We start from the raw sequence: 17249 nt of genomic DNA, 5'->3' as shown, positions 1-17249 counted from the left end.
GTAGGGAGAAGGGCCCAGAGGGGAGGAAGGCAGTTTGAAAGCACAGCCTCCAACAGAGGCATAGCTACAGGAGGTCAACAATCCCGTCATCCTCCAAGAGGGCCGACAAGCTCTCAAACTCCACTCAAGGAACACCACCCAACCTAGAGGACAGAGGATCTGCTTCTTACCAGATGATGGGTCTCGAGCCAGTGTGCTAAATTTTTGACAGAAATGTAGTTCTTTAAGGAATGCAAGTTGACCTGGTATTTCTGAACAATGCTGAAGATGTAGTCCCTGAGTAAAAATAAATACAAGACAGATCTGTTCCAAGGCCGTAGAACATTTGACAGACGCTGTCATGAAAGAATTTACTATGGCTTATCACATCTATCATCTGCTAGTGGATTCTGGGAAACAGTTAAGTTATAGAAGCTTGGATTTTCTCTCGTGTGTTTAATTTTTTAACCCTAAAAATTATTTTGCTTATCCTTATTAAAGTTCTGTTATTAGTATCCTAAGGAATTGTTAGCCCAGGCAATGTGGAGAAGTGAATAATCAGTGTGTTTGGAGAAATGGTGTTAGCTAAGCTGAGTGATACAAGAAAAGGATAGGTTTCCCTTAATAGCAGGGTATTTTGTCCAATTTAGCCATCTAATGACACCATATGTTCTGTCAGAGAGTGGTAGGAGTTATTCTGGAAGCCTTTCTGAAGTTGGACAAAGTTTTGGTATGTGCCACAATGAAATTCCTACGGGCTGAATTCTACCTTCATCCTTTTGAAAACATTCGGATTGTAAGCTGTCGTACAATGAGGTTTACTGAAGGTTCTGTAGAAAAAGTAGCCCGCAAGTCAAATTATTCTAAAGGAAAAAAATCATTATTCCTTAAGCAATGCCTGTAAATTCTCGCCTTCTGGTCCCTGCATAAGCTGTTTCTCCCACCCAGACTGCCCTCTTGATATTGATGGCTGCATAAACAAATCATATCATATCATTCATTCATTCATCCACTCATCCATTCAATGAACATTTGTTGAAACCGTATTATATGCAAGGCATCTTCTAGGTGGTGGACGATGAACAAAAGACGAAAATACCTATACTCATGGAGCTTCTATGCTAGTGAAAAGAGATGGATAATATCAAGTTTAAATGGCAGTAGCGAGGTAAGACTTGATGACAGGAAGTTTATGCTACATGTCCCATGCTTAGGATCCATTTCTGCCACTGTGCTCTACCCCCCCCCCCCCCCACCCATCCCCATTTCACTGACTTGTCTCACAGCACCAGGTGGCCAAATAAAGAAGCTGCCTGGCAGGCACAGGACCAGCTTTTTGTCAGTCCAGCTGTCAACTCTTTCCTCTGCAGTGAGTTCTAGCTGGTGGACATTGCTGTGAGACCAAGGTCCATCCACATGCCCCTTCCCGACTTTTGGGCTTCCAATCTTCTGGTTTTACTCATTTGAGACTCCTGACACATAGTGAAGCTATTTGTTTCTGCCAAAAAGTTTGTGTATATCCATATGTCAGGGCAATTCTGCCCCCTTACAAATTGGATAGTCAAGTACACGGCTTACAGCTGTACCCACTGGAAGAATTTTCCTGCTCCACGGACTCTAGGCTAACTCCGATACAGCATGCAAACCCGTGTGCGAACTAATCTTGCATTTTTTCCTGAAAACAGGTCATACATTCCCCTCCTCCACCCCCTGCTGTCCTAGGTGTGAGTCGAAGGACGGGAGTTGGCACAGCAAAGGTGAACTCACGTTTATCCAATATACTTGTGTCTTCCAGACACGATCCCAAATGTACTTGTCCTGATCCCAAGGGTACCATTTCATTATACAATGGATTGCTACTAGGCCCACCCAGCTTACGACACAGGATCTAGATTATGACGGATGGTTCCATGTGCACAGTCCCTTGGTGTCCCACAGCACAGTCAAGTGCTCAATCTCTCCAAGGACCAAGTATCACTTCCAGGAGCTAATTTACGAGTGGTTCTCTGTCACCGAAGGCAGGACCTTGGTCCAGAACTGCCGACATCTACTTTGTGAACTTCAGACTGTGCCTTGAGATTAGGCTTGTTACATTTGGCCCAAGCTCCAGATCGGTTGTCCCATAGTTGGGACCTTAGTGGAGAAAATAAACTCTCAGGCATTTCCAGCTCTTATCACCTGCAGGCAATACAACTTTCTGTAACCCCAGGGCCATGCTCCAAGGAAGAACTTCCAGTGCTGGGTGTTAGAGTCAAAAACACACCAATATGTGAGGTGGAGTGCACAAAGGAGGGAGAGAGTTAAGAGGATCTGAAGGGAACACCACCATTTTGCTGAATCCATGAAGTTTGCTGAATCCGTGGTGCATCGACGTTTGCTGAATTCACCATGGTGCGTCACATTTTTCCAGACATGTGGAAGGCACAGGGATATAATGGACACCACGAGTGTTGCGGCTTTAAATCGTCGAGTGTAACTCTAGCAACTCCCCTGGGGATATCTCCTATCATTCTTCCAGTCAAATGTTTTTCCCGAGTGAATAGTCTGGAGACACATTTCATTAGATTTCTATGAAGGTCCTACAGGATTGAGTCATCCATAGTGATTTTTCCCTCCTCCCCTGTTTTTCCATCCTTTGTCCCTAACTCCTGATTCCAGGATGTCACATTTCAAAATAAGCCCCCTACCACAAGCTTTTGTTTCGGGTGTGTCTTTCAAAGACACAGGCCAAGACTCCTGTTATCAAGAGGGACCCTAGGAAGCAGACCCTCAGGGCAGGACTTTGGATTTCATTCACTAGCCATATGAGAATAAGACTCCCATTGTTTGTGGTAAGTAGGGTGGTGATAACCCCCTGGATGTAGATACAGGCGAAAGTTATTTGTGGCACTTGAATGTTATGGGGCCAATAATAATTAGATAGGTTATGGAGTGGCCTGGCCTTTGTGACGTACTTTTAGAAATCTGGAAAAGGGGAATAAATAAGAAGCTCGGGTCATTAACTATTAATTTAAGGCATATAGTGAGATCCTGAGGGGTTCCCTGGCACATCAGGAAGGCCCTACATCTTACACAGCCACAGAAGAGATTGCTTAAAATTAGACCCAGGTTCTGTTTGTGAAGGGACAGAACTATAAAGATATCTGTTTAGTTTACGCATTTGGGTTTGTTTATACCTCTGGCTTACATCAAGAATCTTAGCCTAGCCTCCCTTAAAGAAGAAACTGATTAAAAAAAAAAAAAAAAGGCCTGTTGTAGGTGGTTTATTTTGGAATGTGAACTCCATGAAGCGGGAGTAAGGCATAAGGATAGCAAAACAGAGGAGTAGGGGAAAACTATTCTGGATGACTCAATCCAGTAGGAGCTTCACAAAAGCCTTAGGAAATGCATCTCCAAAGTGTCTGCTCAGGAAAGAATGGAAAAAGCATCGACTCTTTGGCTCCTCTCCTTGGTTAGTCAGAGATCGCTCCAAGGAATGTTAACTCCCTTCCGCTCCTGGATCATGCATGTGTTAGTTCCACCTGGTTTCTGTAGGGTGTCCAACTCCACGGTGTTGGAGAAACCCGAGGGCAGGAAGCAAGAGAGGCAAGACATGGTCGGTTCATACGTGCACAAGACTGGTTGAAAACGTCACGTAACTGCTCCCCAGAGCAATGGTTAGAGGAAGAAGTGGGGCCCAGACAGTTTGAAGTAATGCACAAAATACACCTGGTACAGCTAGGAAAGACAGCGTTTCAGGGAAAGGGAAACGATAAATTGTGTCAAGTAATGCTAATAAGTAAGATGAGGGCTAAGGATTAACCTTCAGCAACACTGGAGGTCATGGTGACCTTGACAAGAGCAGTTCTAATGGAGGGATGGGGGCCAAAGGCTGATTCATCCACCTAGACTGAGCTTCTCTTCAATGTGGCTCTGAAAAAATAAGGCACAAGATAGTGACGCCCTCAATCTCTGCCGCGTAACTTTCACATCTATCTTGGCAATCGTCCTTGGCTTCTTCCCCTTGGTTGCAAGAGAGGAGGCAGTTCTCTTCCTGTCCAAGGGCTATCCTCTCTTCTCACAGCTTCTCAAAGTCTTCAGCCTCTTTATTCACTTTTCCTTCTATGCGTAAAAAGTATGGAGTGCAGGGAGCATTTAAACATGCTCAGGTCTCCCCCAGCTCCACATTCCCTGCTAGATACAACTTGCTTTTCTCTCCCCAACTTCCCTTGAAAGAGCTTCTCCCTTCACTATCTCTGTGTTCTCACCCCCGATGGGTCACTTTCTCACCCTCTGGTTTCCAGGCCCCACCCCCACCACGACTCTGTAAGGGCTCTTCCCAAGCTTGTCAATAACCTCACTGTTGGCGCCACCTTCTTGGGCTGGTATTTCCCTCCTTCCCTGTCTTAACCTCTCTGCGGCTCTAGATTTCTGGGACCATTTCCTCCTTCCCAACACCCTTTCTTCCACCTGCTTCTTTGGCAATGCATTCTCCTGGCTTTTGTCCTACTTCTCTGTCCCCTTCCTCTCCCCTCCCCCTTCCTCACCACCCCGCCCCCCACTTCTTTTTCCTCTGCCTAGATGGTCTCCTTCACTTCTGACTCCTTGGTTCTCCTCCTCGTTCCTTCTTCTGGCTTCTACCGCCATTCCTCTATGCTAATGACTCCCAAATCCATGTCTCATATCCATGTCAGTCTCCCCCCACCCCCCACTCTGGCCCAGTGGATTTGAATTTGAAGGCACTTGCATGCCTTCAAAGCATCTTGAATTTCAGCTTGACTCATGCAACTCAACACCCCCTCCCCCGCACCAAACTACACTTCCTGCTGAGCTCCTTACCTTGTTAAACAGTGCCACCTTCCCTCCGCCAGGATCACCTTTGCCCTTGTCCCTCTCTCTCTCTCTCTCTCTCATTACTTTCATCTAATCAATGAAACAAGCTTGTCAACACTAACCCCTAAATTGTTCTAGGATCTATCCAGTCTTTGCCACGTACACAGGCAAGCTGGTACAGGCCACCACAGCCACAGGGGGTGTTACAGCCAGTGTTCATGTTGATTGGCCAGTGGCTCTAAAGCACTGATTGTTAAGAATTATTAATATCACCCTTATCTGCCACCTCTTTCCCGGTACAGGCTGCCACTAGGTATGACCTGAATTGGAGCATGACTCCTTGTTCTTCTTGCTTTCAGTCTCTAGTTCATTTACTACTCATCATTGACCACAGTAATGTTTCTAAAATACAAATTTGTTCATATCACTGCCCTCCTTAAAACCTGTTGCTGACTTCTTATGTCCTCTATGCCTAGAAAACTCCCCCCACCCCCCTTTTTTTCCCAACTGGTTAACTTGTACTCAGCCTTCAGGCCTCAACTTATAGGTCAGTTCCCCTGGAATCCTTTGACCGCCCACTCAAGTCTTGGTTGCCCTCCATTTCTCTCATGATATACTCTATTTCTTTTTTTTTTTTTTTAATGTTTCTTTATTTTTGAGAGAGATAGAGAGACAGAATATGAGCAGGGGAGGGGCAAAGAGAGAGGGAGACATAGAATCCGAAGCAGGTTCCAGGCTCCGAGCTGTCCGCACAGAGCCTGACGTGGGACTGGAACTCACAAACCACGGGATCGTGACCTGAGCTGAAGTTGGATGCTTAACTGACTGAGCCACCCAGGTGCCCCACTATTTCTTTGATTGAGACAAGTTGACCCACACTCTCCCTCTCTTCATCTCACTTTATATCTGTAATCGATGCCACTAAGGCTTTCACCCCCACCACCCTTCTGAAGCCACACACACCAAAGTTGCCATCTTGCCAAGCCCAGGGATGAATCTGCAGTTTTCACATTCCTAGACTTCTCAGCAACATCTGACACTGTTGGCCACAACTTCCACCTTGAAACGCCTTACTCACCTGGCTTCGGGGACACTAACCTGTCTCGGTTTTCTTCCTACCTCATTCTCCGTCCCTTCTCAGCCGGCTTGGCTCCTCTACCAGACCTCTAAGTGTTGGAGTCCTCTCAGCCGCCTTCTCTTCTTTGTGTTCACCTCCCCCCAGAGGAGGCCATCTAGCCTCAGGGCTTTAACTACATTTACATGCTGATGACGCCCAAATGCATATCTCCAGACCTGACCTTTACCCTGAACTCAAAATGCTCTATCCAATGGCCGTTAGACATTTCCATTTAGATGTTGTCGAATAGGCATCTTTTTCTTAATATGCCTGTAGTGGGTTGCATGGTGGTCCCCAAAGAGACAGGTCCACATCCTAACCTTCAGAAACCGTCAATGTCTTCTTATTTGGAAGAAAGTTTCTCTGCCAACGTGATTAAGCTAAAGGTCTCAAGATGTGATCATCCTGGATTAGCTGAGTGTGTCCTCAACCCAATGACAAGTGTTCTTTCATAAGAGATAAACAGAAGACAAGGACACAGGGCCGAAGGTTGTGTAAAGATGGAGGAAGAGGGTAGAAGTTACGCAGCCCCAAGCTGAGGCGCGTCTGACACCAGTAGAAGCCGAAGAGGCAAGAGATGTATTTTCTCCTAGAGCCTCCAGAGGAAGCATGACCCTGCCGACATCTTGATTTCTGACTTCTGGTCTCCAGAACTGTTATAATGCCCAACCAGTGTTCTTGATTTCCTCGCAAGTCTTTTTCTCTCATCTTCCTCCTCTCCGTCAAGTGTGCTAAACTCCATCGTGTTCCTCTGGTCTAAACCCCTAGGAGTTATCCTCGGTTCCTCTCTTTCCATCCCACCTCACAGCTGTAAGCTTTCTCCTCTCTGCTTTTTAAGTTACTCCAACCCTCATCGCTTCTCGTCCAACCAGCTGTTACCACATGGTTTCAGGCTGGTTGAAGACTGCTGCCTTCACCTCCCGGGTAGTTCCTTGGTTTCCTTCTTCCTTGAACCACTACAGGGCACTCTTAAACTCACCGCCGTCTCATCTCTGATTGAAACTTGCCAGTGGCTTCTCAAGTCCTCAGACTAAGCGTGGTACCAAAATGGGCTCCCCTTGAGCCCCAAACGGTCTGGCCCAACTTCACCCCCACTCTGCTCCCTCTTGGCCACCCTGCTCCCAATGCTTAGGCCACCTACCTGTTCCTTGAGAGCACCAAGCTCCTGCCTCTCACAGGTGCTTATACCTGCCACTTCCCCTGCTTGAAAGGCTTTTCTCCAAAGTTCTCCCATGGTCTGCTTCTTTTGTCCATTAGACCTCTCTCCTCCAGAGCATTCCCTGGACGTCCTATCTAAAATGACCATCCAGGGGCGCCTGGGTGGCGCAGTCGGTTAAGCGTCCGACTTCAGCCAGGTCACGATCTCGCGGTCCGTGAGTTCGAGCCCCGCGTCGGGCTCTGGGCTGATGGCTCGGAGCCTGGAGCCTGTTTCCGATTCTGTGTCTCCCTCTCTCTCTGCCCCTCCCCCGTTCATGCTTTGTCTCTCTCTGTCCCAAAAATAAATAAAAAAACATTGAAAAAAAAAATTAAAAAATAAAATAAATAAAAAATAAAATGACCATCCAGGTCTTTTTGTCATCTATCCTACTAAACCATTTTACTTCTTCAAATATGTTTTTAATGTTTATTTATTTTTGAGACAGAGAGAGACAGAGCATGAGCCGGGGAGGGGCAGGGAGAGAGAGGGAGACACAGAATCCAAAACAGGCTCGAGGCTCCAAGCTGTCAGCAGAGAACCCGACGTGGGGCTCGAACTCGTGGACTGTGAGATCGTGACCTGAGCCGAAGTCAGACGCTTAACTGACTGAGCCACCCAGGTGCCCCTAAACCATCTTACTTCTTCATGGTACTTATTATCTAAAATCATATTATTATACATTTGTTTGTTTATCGAGTGTCTCCCTATTATAATGTAAGCTCTGTGAGGGAAAGGGCTTGGCCTGTTCTTCAAACAACCCTCAGAATCCAGAACAATGCTTGACATACAGTGGACCCTCAATATATATTTGTTCAATTTTTTTTGTTGTTTTTTTAAAAAAAATTTTTTAATGTTTATTTATTTTTGAGACAGAGAGAGAGAGAGAGCCCAAGCAGGGGAGGGGCAGAGAGAGAGGGAGACACAGAATTGGAAGCAGGCTCCAGGCTCCGAGCTGTCAGCACAGAGCCCGACGCGGGGCTCGAACTCACGAACCGTGAGATCATGTCCTGAGCCGAAGTCGGATGCTTGACCGACGGAGCCACCCAGGCGCCCCTGTTGAATGTTTAGATAAATGAATTTTAACAGACTCTTTACCTGTAGCTTCCTTACGATAGTCCTCAAGTCTATGTGTTAACTCAGTGGACGCATAAGTGAATGTTTCCTTGATTAAATCAGCCAGAAGAACTCTCCCTCCTCTGAACTCCTACGTCACATTCCTTTCTATGTCACCACATTATCCTATCATTGAGGCAGTTCATTTATACCCGCCATCTCTCTTATTGGCCACAAACTCCTTGAGCCCAGGGCCATAGTCTCTGTCATCTTCAGTTCGCAAGAACATATTTTGTCATACTTTACAGAGAATGGTACTTCAATAGCTATTTGGTGATTAACCGGCTGAGTGAGCGAATGAATGAATGACTCAAAAGGACATAGCCTGTCAACATCTAAACTTCCACCCGCTTAAGACTGTTGAATCCTTCCAGATTTGTCCCAGATCTGCTTTAGCTCTCCACCAAATCCACCACTCGAGGTATGAGAGTATCAAAAAAACTTCATTCCTTCCCTCTGCGCAGTGAATAAAAGAGGCAGCAAGTAACAAAACACTCATGATACCCATGGGCCTATTGGACTCTTTTTTGGCCACTAACTCACTTAATTTGGTGTAGTTTAGCACATTACAAGATTGTTCAAGAGTACTATAAATGATGTCAGATACCATCAGAAACCACTTCAGAAAATCATTGCCTGTAGCCGGATCAAAAGGTGAACACCTGGAAACTAGCAATGCTAGAAAAACAGAATAAATCATTTTTTTCTCTACCCCTTAGATATTTGCACCTTTTTGCTCTAAGGAATGTCTATATGAACTTAAATGTTAAGCTTCTATAATACAGTTATAAAGCCTTTGTATAATACGAAAACACTTTGGTGCCTGATTAAAGAGGAATTCTCCCGGGTTCTCTCACTCCTGTTTGCAATGTTCTGGGCTGTTTTCAGGTCATTTTATTTATTCAGGTCATTTGTTCAGGCTATTCTATTTTGCTGCTATTTTCAACATAAAAGCAGTCGTATTTAGCCCAATCACCATCTTGAGTTTCCAAGGGATGAACTTAACCGAACTCTGTGAATTTTAAATTAAGTATTTTAAAATTGACATTAAAAAGCAACGTGGCAACGCTTAACTGTTTTGAGCCCACTGGTGTAGGCAGAAGGCAGGGCTTGTAACATAATGCTTTTACACCTTTATGTTTCTCTTTGTCTCAGAAGACAGTTGCAAAAGCAGGTTGGCTGAACTGAGTTCTTGTATGAACGACAGTTAATTTTAATCCAATTATTTATTTCTTGGAGCGTTCGCTCACTCACTTCTGCCTCCTCAGTGCCTCACAAAACGGTGCGTGTGGTCAAGAGGACCTTGCCTCCGCTGTCAGCGTGCCTGGGGAAGGTAACTTACACTAAACTGTGAGTAGATACCCAGCCAGCATCCAGCCATGGACATCTCTGCTGCAACTCTCCCTACCAAGAGATGCCAAAGCTGGGCTTTCTTAAAGTGGTATGGGAAGAGGAAATGAGATGTGGGAAAAATTAAGACTTTTGGGGGGTTGTTTTATTGCTCGGACGTGGTTTATCTGAAATTTTGCGAACTTGATATGCTATTGTGTTAACGCATCCAGGCTGCAGAGTTCAAAAAGAGATGGTTTGTTTGAAATTATGGCACCAAAATGTGTTTCCACTTAAGATTTTACAAAACAAATGCTTTGGAGATTTGGAGAAGGGCACAGCACGGAAAGAAAGATCTTTCACATTTTAATGTTAACATTCACTTCTCGGCGCTCAGAGGAATTCAGCCCAGTACAGTGCGACAATCACATCTGTGGAGCCCGTTTTGGATTCATCTCGGTCTTGAGTGGAACGTTCAGAAATGCCCAGGAGAGTTTTGTTCCTCTGCAAAGTGAACCTACTTCGCTAGGAAGACACTTCTGAAATAAGACCGTTACTTTCTTGAAATGTCACTAGACCGGAATATATTGTGAATTGTGTGTCCCTGGACTCCCTTGTTTAAAAAATGTAAAACCATGAAATTAATCAACCGATCAAAAATGTGTTTCCAAGTGAACAGTTTGCTCTCTAGATATTTTTTCCTCCTTTATACTCAATAACCTGCAATAGAACAGATAAGGAAAATAGGTGTGTATGCAATTCTGTGTGCATGGGGAGGTTAGGTGCTTTGTTGTGGTTGGTATGCATTCATTCATTCATCCCTCTACCCCCTCGCCATTCACAGAAGGACTGGGGAGGAACAGAGACCCGGCAGGATGTTGGAGAGGGAGAGGTGACCAAAGGGTACGTGCACTTGAAAAAGTCAGTTCTCCTAAGAGCACATCCCCACGCTCTGCAGAATTTCTCCCCTATGCTGTTTGGCCTTCGAAGGCGAAAAGATAAAACACATAAACAGAAGCTCCCAGATATGTTTCGCGAACTTGTCATTCACATCTGATCTTCAGAGTTTTTGACATACTCAAGTGTCACTGTCCTGTATTTACCTAATCCTTGTTAGCAAATTTCACACACACACACACACACACACACACACCACAAAACAAAACAAACAACAAACCTTAAATAATTTTGTTGAGGGGAAATTCATTTCACTGCCATACCTGTTACCATGTGCCAAAATTGCATTCCATAAATAAAGAATTAGGGAGTTAAAGTGTAGCCGTCCTTCTAAATCTTATCACAGGACCTGAGTCTAGTCTGAGCCAGAGATGTGTTCGGTTGTCTATAAATGATAAAAAAAAAAAAAAATCAACCATGTCTCTTGAATGTTAATACACTATTTCACACGGTCATTAAATGAAAGATTCTCATTTACAGAAGTTACAAACTAAAATTCTGAGAGGTTTCTTCCGAACTAGAGCTAAAGGGAAAAGAGGAATGTCATGATTTCGGCCTAAAAAGGGCAGATGAGTTGATTGAATTCTAATTAAGGTTGGGACTCAGCACAAGTTCAAGGTGGGATGAAATGGGGAGTGGGGAGCCTGTAGGAGCCGCCTTCTGGCCTAAACCAGGGCCTGAAATGTCCACCTAAAAGAGATTCAACATACTGTTTTTGTATTTATTTTGTGTTATAAGCATTAATTTGTTAAAAAAAAAAAAAGTCGTTTAAAATTCACTAAAATGTTTGCCATTTCTTCATTTTTCTTTTTTTTAAAAGATGTATTCAGAAATCTAGAGACTTGATGGTGGCTTTTCTTGGTTTCTGTTCTCTGAATGCTGGTGATCACCAGAACCCAAACTCCGTGGGTGCTGGTAGGTTTGTCTCTTTTACCCACCGCTACATCCCCAGTGTCTAGAACATTCCCCGGCATACGGTAGACGCGCCACCAACATTTGGTGAATAAACGAAGGAATAAGGACGATGAGTCCATTTCCAGATTTGTGTTCTCAAAATGTCTGTCCCCTCCCTCCCCCCCCCCGCCTCAGACTTCCGGGAAAGCCCGCAGGGATGAACTGGTAAAATCTTTTTAGTCTTTCTATGGGATAGTCCTCAAAATCTGCTCTGATCTTATCTTTAAAACCAGCAGAAAGTGAATGAACAAGTACCCGGTAATGCTAGGCCGCAGCCACAAATAGCCCAGATCAACAAGGATAAGGATGCAACCCTTTTTTCTTTGACCAGTTAGCACTCAAACCCTCTCTCTCGCTGAGGTTGTTTCTCCTGGGCAGAAGACATTGAATTCCTGAGTGAATAAGGTTGGCGAAGGCTGACTCTTTCGCCTCCGCTTTGAAAACTTAGCGATAGTGATAAATACCATGAATTATTACGATAAACGAATTTGTACAAGGTGCTTATTTCGTGTCAGGGCTTCACACCTAGGAACTCAAATGATTCTCGCAACTCTCCCAAGAGATATGCCCTGTCTCTAGCTCTGTCTTGCAGATGAGGAAACTGAGGTACGGAGAGATTAACCTGGCAGTCAGTGGTGGGGTCGGGAGTCAGACCACCAGGAGCTCTAGAGTCTACACTCGCAAGCGCTCCGATCTGCTGTCTCCGAGGCTCAGCAAAGAAACACCTTCAGCTTTCTTTAGCGCAAAGTTCTCAAACTTACTTGGCCACATGTGCTAATTGATGTGTCCAGAACGTAATTTGGCAAACGCTGCAGCAGAAGATTTCTTTGGCTCCTGACAAGTCAAAATGTTGTCACAAGGAAAGGAATTCTACTTGGAAATATTCCCCTAATTTCAGGAGAAGGTTAACATGGAGTGAGTTTGAACTCTCATCCTCCCCATGCCATCTAACTCACCCACCAAATAAGGGGAGGAGGTGAGATATTCTTTGCCATGTCTTAAAAACGAGACTTAACGTCTTTGGTTGAGATTTATGATACACAGCAAATAGAATATCCAAAAAGTACGTCGCTGGTAAAGCACCATGACAAATGATACCATGAAGTTATGCGGAAAGAATGCTGAGAAATGTTCATTTCTCCCGAGTATCGAAATCTGGGCTTTTCTGTGCAAGCATGAGCCATTCTAGCTGCCAGAGTCCTCACAGCCCAGTGGGATCTAGACGGACTCTGGGGCGAAGGCTAACATAAAACCCTGCTTACGACCTTAGGTAAGGGAAGTAGGTTTGGCTCAGTAAGGATGTATTTCATAGGAGAAGAAGGAAGATGAGCTTGCCCTTCCGAGAGACATGCGGTCCGGGTCTGCGATTGAGAAGAGGGAGCTTTGAACATCTTCAGCTGTATTTTGAATTCTTACTCCCATCCAAGTTCGAGTTTAAGGTGGAGAAAGGCTACCAGGTGGAGGTGATGGAAGGAGCAAGGCCCGTAGGCAGAAGAAGTAGCTGCCAAACCACTTTATCTTGGGCTCAGTCGGTTAAGCATTTGACTTCAGCTCAGGTCATGATCTCCCGGTCCGTGAGTTCGAGCCCCGCATAGGAATCTGTGCTGACAGCTGGGAGCCTGGAGCCTGCTTCGGATTCAGTGTCTCCCTCTTTCTCTGTCCTTCCCCTGCTCGCTCTCGCGTTCTCTCTCTCCCAAAAATAAATTCAAATGTCTCCATCTTCACTCCCAGTCTCCTGAGATGGACATCAGTGCCAACTTTGTCCTAAACGAAGGCTTGAGTCAAACGAAGGCATCTTGCAACACTCCTACAGCTTCACTTTAGTTTCTTCACCACTCACCGCTGAATGGGACATGAATTCAATATGTTCTCAAAACGAAAGGGCTTGGTGAGCTGAAACTGTCTGAGTTTACCTTGGGGCCTTTTTTTTTTTTTTTTTTTTTTTTTTTCTAATTCTGGTTATTGCTGGTCTACAAATCAGATAGTGTCAGAAGCCAGGATGTATGGCCAGGCCTTGTGATATATGGCATAGCATGTGAGTTCCGCTGTAAACCAGGCTATTTTTAAATAACGAGTAGGGGTAAACTGGTTTTTAATTATTTCACTATTAAGCCCGAAAGCTTATTTTACTAACTTTCATTGTTAGTATTATAAGCTGACATAGCTTTTGAACAAAGGAAATATCTTATATTGATGACTGCAAAGAATCACACGCATATCCATTCTCATAGTGTTCCAAAGTTAAAGGTACAATATGAGATAGATCATTGGAATACATAATAGAATCCTTGAATGGTTCAATGGATGGCTTGAATTAATAAAAACATAGGGAAATTATTCTTTAAAACCATGAATTCACAACTACAAAGCTTATTTTTGCTTCGCTATTATTAATACAATAAGAAGTTTGACTTTGACCTTCGAATCACAAACGTGGAAAACATTAACAGTATTATATTTACATGTTCTGAGCCTCTCTTTTTCTGTCTTAAACTGAGGCTTCTGATAAGTTTGGAGGAGTCCCTGTGGCACCAAATAAAACTAAACAATTCATACAGACTAAGATCAAGGAGGTCTAGGGAACCAAAAGATTCCAGCTCCTTGATAAAAGGAAGTCTGTTTGAAAGCACTGGCAATTATTAATGTTTTAAAACTATAATTTAAGAAATCATTCTTTATAAAAATAAATATTAATCTTTTAGAAAATCTGTCCTTTATAATATGCTCTATAGCAGGGTTTTCAAAGACATTTCAGGCTCATGTTGATAAAAAAAAAAAAAGCCTCATTAATCTAGCCTTTTTCCTTTAGCCATGATACGTTTAAACTATAAGGATGAATGAGAAGGCTGCAGGTATCTTCAATATAGTAGCACATGCCTCATAATAAAATAAGCCGCCTTTTAAAATGTTTTAACTTTTCCTCGAAATATTTAATACTTAAGGTTGGGTTTTGGCAACATAAAATAAAATGAAATTTTTGTCTCCCAGATTGTCAGTTAGTCTACTCTGGTGTAATAGGGTGAAAGTTTGTTGCAAATTTTGAGTTTTGCAAGGCTTCTCTGGAACATGGCAACAGGCCAACTGCACGTGGTGTTCCTTTAGAGGAAGGCACAATGCTGTCTTTCTCTTGCGTTTCAATCTCAATAAGCCAGTAGCCACGGATCATGCTTTAACGGGACATACTTCAGAGATAGGTATATGACAGAGAAGCAGGTAGGAAACAATGGTCGCTGGTCATCTGGTGGTGGTATCTCCAGTAAGTACTCACTGCCAGCCTTCCCCAAAGAAGATAATAGGCTGGAGACTCGGTTTGAAGCTTGTCGCAGCATGAAAAGACCTTGCACGAATCCAAGTGCCTGTAAATACTGCTGACTACAGCTCAGTGGTTCTTTAGACATCGTGTTTCCTTAGATTTCTTGCTGGAATTACCACTTTGGGAAAGCTTGCAGGACGAACCACATTTCTGAAGATAATTTCTGTCAGAGAAATGTATCAAAAATTACAAACAAAATAATTGTGAGTCTTTAAAGGGTAGTTCCTTTTCAGGCTAAAGCATATGCAATGCTAAAAGAGTACATTGTAGTGAGGTTTCCAAATTCTTAAAATGGGTTTCCAGCCTCACTGGTCTTTAGACACATTACAGAAGCAGTAAGTACTTCATTAAGACAAGGTGAGTGCTGAATCTGTTTTTTGGTTGAACGTTGGTAAATGTTGGTTTCTCAATGGCTAAAGTAAGCCATCTCCTAAAACAAAACGAAACGAAACAAAACAAAAGAAAACAAAAAGCAATTTGGATTGACCTCCTTGATCTCAAAAAGGATGTGTTTTCATTCCAAAAGTGTATATACTTATGGTAATTGACATGTTCTGTTGATTTACTTGGCAAACAGTATAGGGCCCCAGGTTACCAGGATAATCTGACTCCTTGCGAAACTCCCTAAGTGGAAATATTTTCAAACATCTTGGGTTATAGTTGACATCAGTTTCTGGTGTCCTTTAGTGTATTCGAAAGACTGTTTCTCAATTTATTTTTGCTGTAAACAATTGGTATCCAATTTACATAAGGAAAACCTTAAACTTAAGAATCTCTTCAGTCCATGTATAACAAATATTAACAAGTTTTTCAAAGGGGTTTAAAATAATGTTTGGTTTCATTGGTTAAACACCTTCTAACACCATAAGCTCTGCTTATAAATTTAATATATTTCTATTTTAAGTACTTCAATTATCTGAATTATCAAAACCCCAGTATAGACTTACATAGCTTTTATATATTTAGTACATTAAATTTAAAGGCACAGTAACACTAAAGTTCTCTGGAATGATACAGTATTGTCCATGAGTTTAGTAAGATTTCATTTTAAAAACTCAGGTCTAAATTAAGTGGCCAATCTTGCTAAACCAAGGAATGTTCAGGATGCAGGAATTTCAGTTTAATTTGATTTTTAAATTTAAACATTTGTAATTTAATTTTTTAAATTACAAATTTAAATTGAAGTTCCAAGACTGTCATTCCTAATAGGCCAAGTACATAAAATAACAAATACGAGTGTTTTTTTCTTAACCGCTAAATAGTAATACTTTAATGTTAATCATCGTAATCTTTTCTTTAGTAATTCTGAATCTTCCCAGGGTTAATAGATTCTCAACCACTAAAGAAAGCCTGTTACCGTCCCAGGTAATTTAGGTTACTTGTAAACAGATTTTGGCCTGGATGGGAACTGGATTTTTTTTTAGAGACCCTGATGAGTCTCATTGAATCTTGTCTTATGGTTGAAATCTCATGGGCCCATTGTACAGGTGAGCTCAATATCACTAATTGTCAGGGAAATGCAAATAAAAACCACAATGAGCTATCACTTCCCATCCATTGGGTTGGCCACTATCACAAACAAACAAAAAAATAACAAGAGTTGGCAAGAATGTGGAGAAATTGGAACACTTGTGCACTATTGGTGGAAATGGGGAAGGGTGCAGCCACTATGGAAAACAGTATGGCAGTTCTTAAAAAAATCACAAATAGAATTATTATGTGACACAGCAATTTTACTTCTGGGTATATACACCAAAGAATTGAAAGCAAGGCCTCTAAGAGATATTTGAACACCCATGTTCATGGCAACGTTATTCATAATAACCAAATGGTGGAGGTAACCTATGTGTCCGTGGATGGATGCACAAACAAAATGGATGGATGGACCGAAAAAAATGTGTGTGGAATACACATACAATGGAATAGTATTCAACCTCAAAAAGGAAAAGAATTCTGACACCCATTACAACGTGGATGAATCTTGGGGACATTATGCTAGGTGGAATAAGCCAGTCACAAAAAGACAAATATCATATGATTCTATTTATATGAGGTACCTAGAGTGGTCAAACTCGTAGAGACAAACAGTAGAATGGGTGGTTTCCAGGAGCTGGGAGTAAAGGGAATGGGGAATTGCCATTTAATTGGTATTAAGTTTTGGTTTTGCAAGATGAAGAGAATTCTGAAGACTGGTTGAGTAACAGTGTAAATGTACAGAAGATTACTGAACTGAAAAGTGGTTACTCTGGTAAATCTTATGTTGTGTGTGCTTTAAATTACATTTTTTAAAAAAAAGTTAAATTTGTCTCTCTTTTTTTTTTTTTTTTTCATTTTATTTAAAGCCAAGTTAGTTAACATATAGTGTAATAATGATTTCAGGAGTGGAATTTAGTGATTCATCACTTACATGTAACACCCAGTGCTCGTCTCAATAAGTGCCCTTCTTAATGGCCAACACCCATTTAGCCCATCCCCCC

General features: G+C 42.7%; 1 long non-coding RNA gene across 1 annotated transcript; it reads left to right on the top strand.

The window, feature by feature from the left end:
- Nucleotides 1–1021: 1021 nt before the first annotated feature.
- LOC125933455 (uncharacterized) lies at nucleotides 1022–10238 on the top strand. The gene is made up of 3 exons (XR_007460958.1): nucleotides 1022–1147; nucleotides 1665–1736; nucleotides 9488–10238. It is a non-coding gene; the product is annotated as an uncharacterized LOC125933455 (long non-coding RNA).
- Nucleotides 10239–17249: the final 7011 nt, after the last annotated feature.

Source organism: Panthera uncia, chromosome D2 (assembly GCF_023721935.1).
Source record: "Panthera uncia isolate 11264 chromosome D2, Puncia_PCG_1.0, whole genome shotgun sequence".
In the NCBI taxonomy this organism is placed as follows: Eukaryota; Metazoa; Chordata; class Mammalia; order Carnivora; family Felidae; genus Panthera; species Panthera uncia.
The sequence above is the reverse complement of the archived record's forward strand: the minus strand, read 5'-3'. Positions and strand labels throughout refer to the sequence as shown.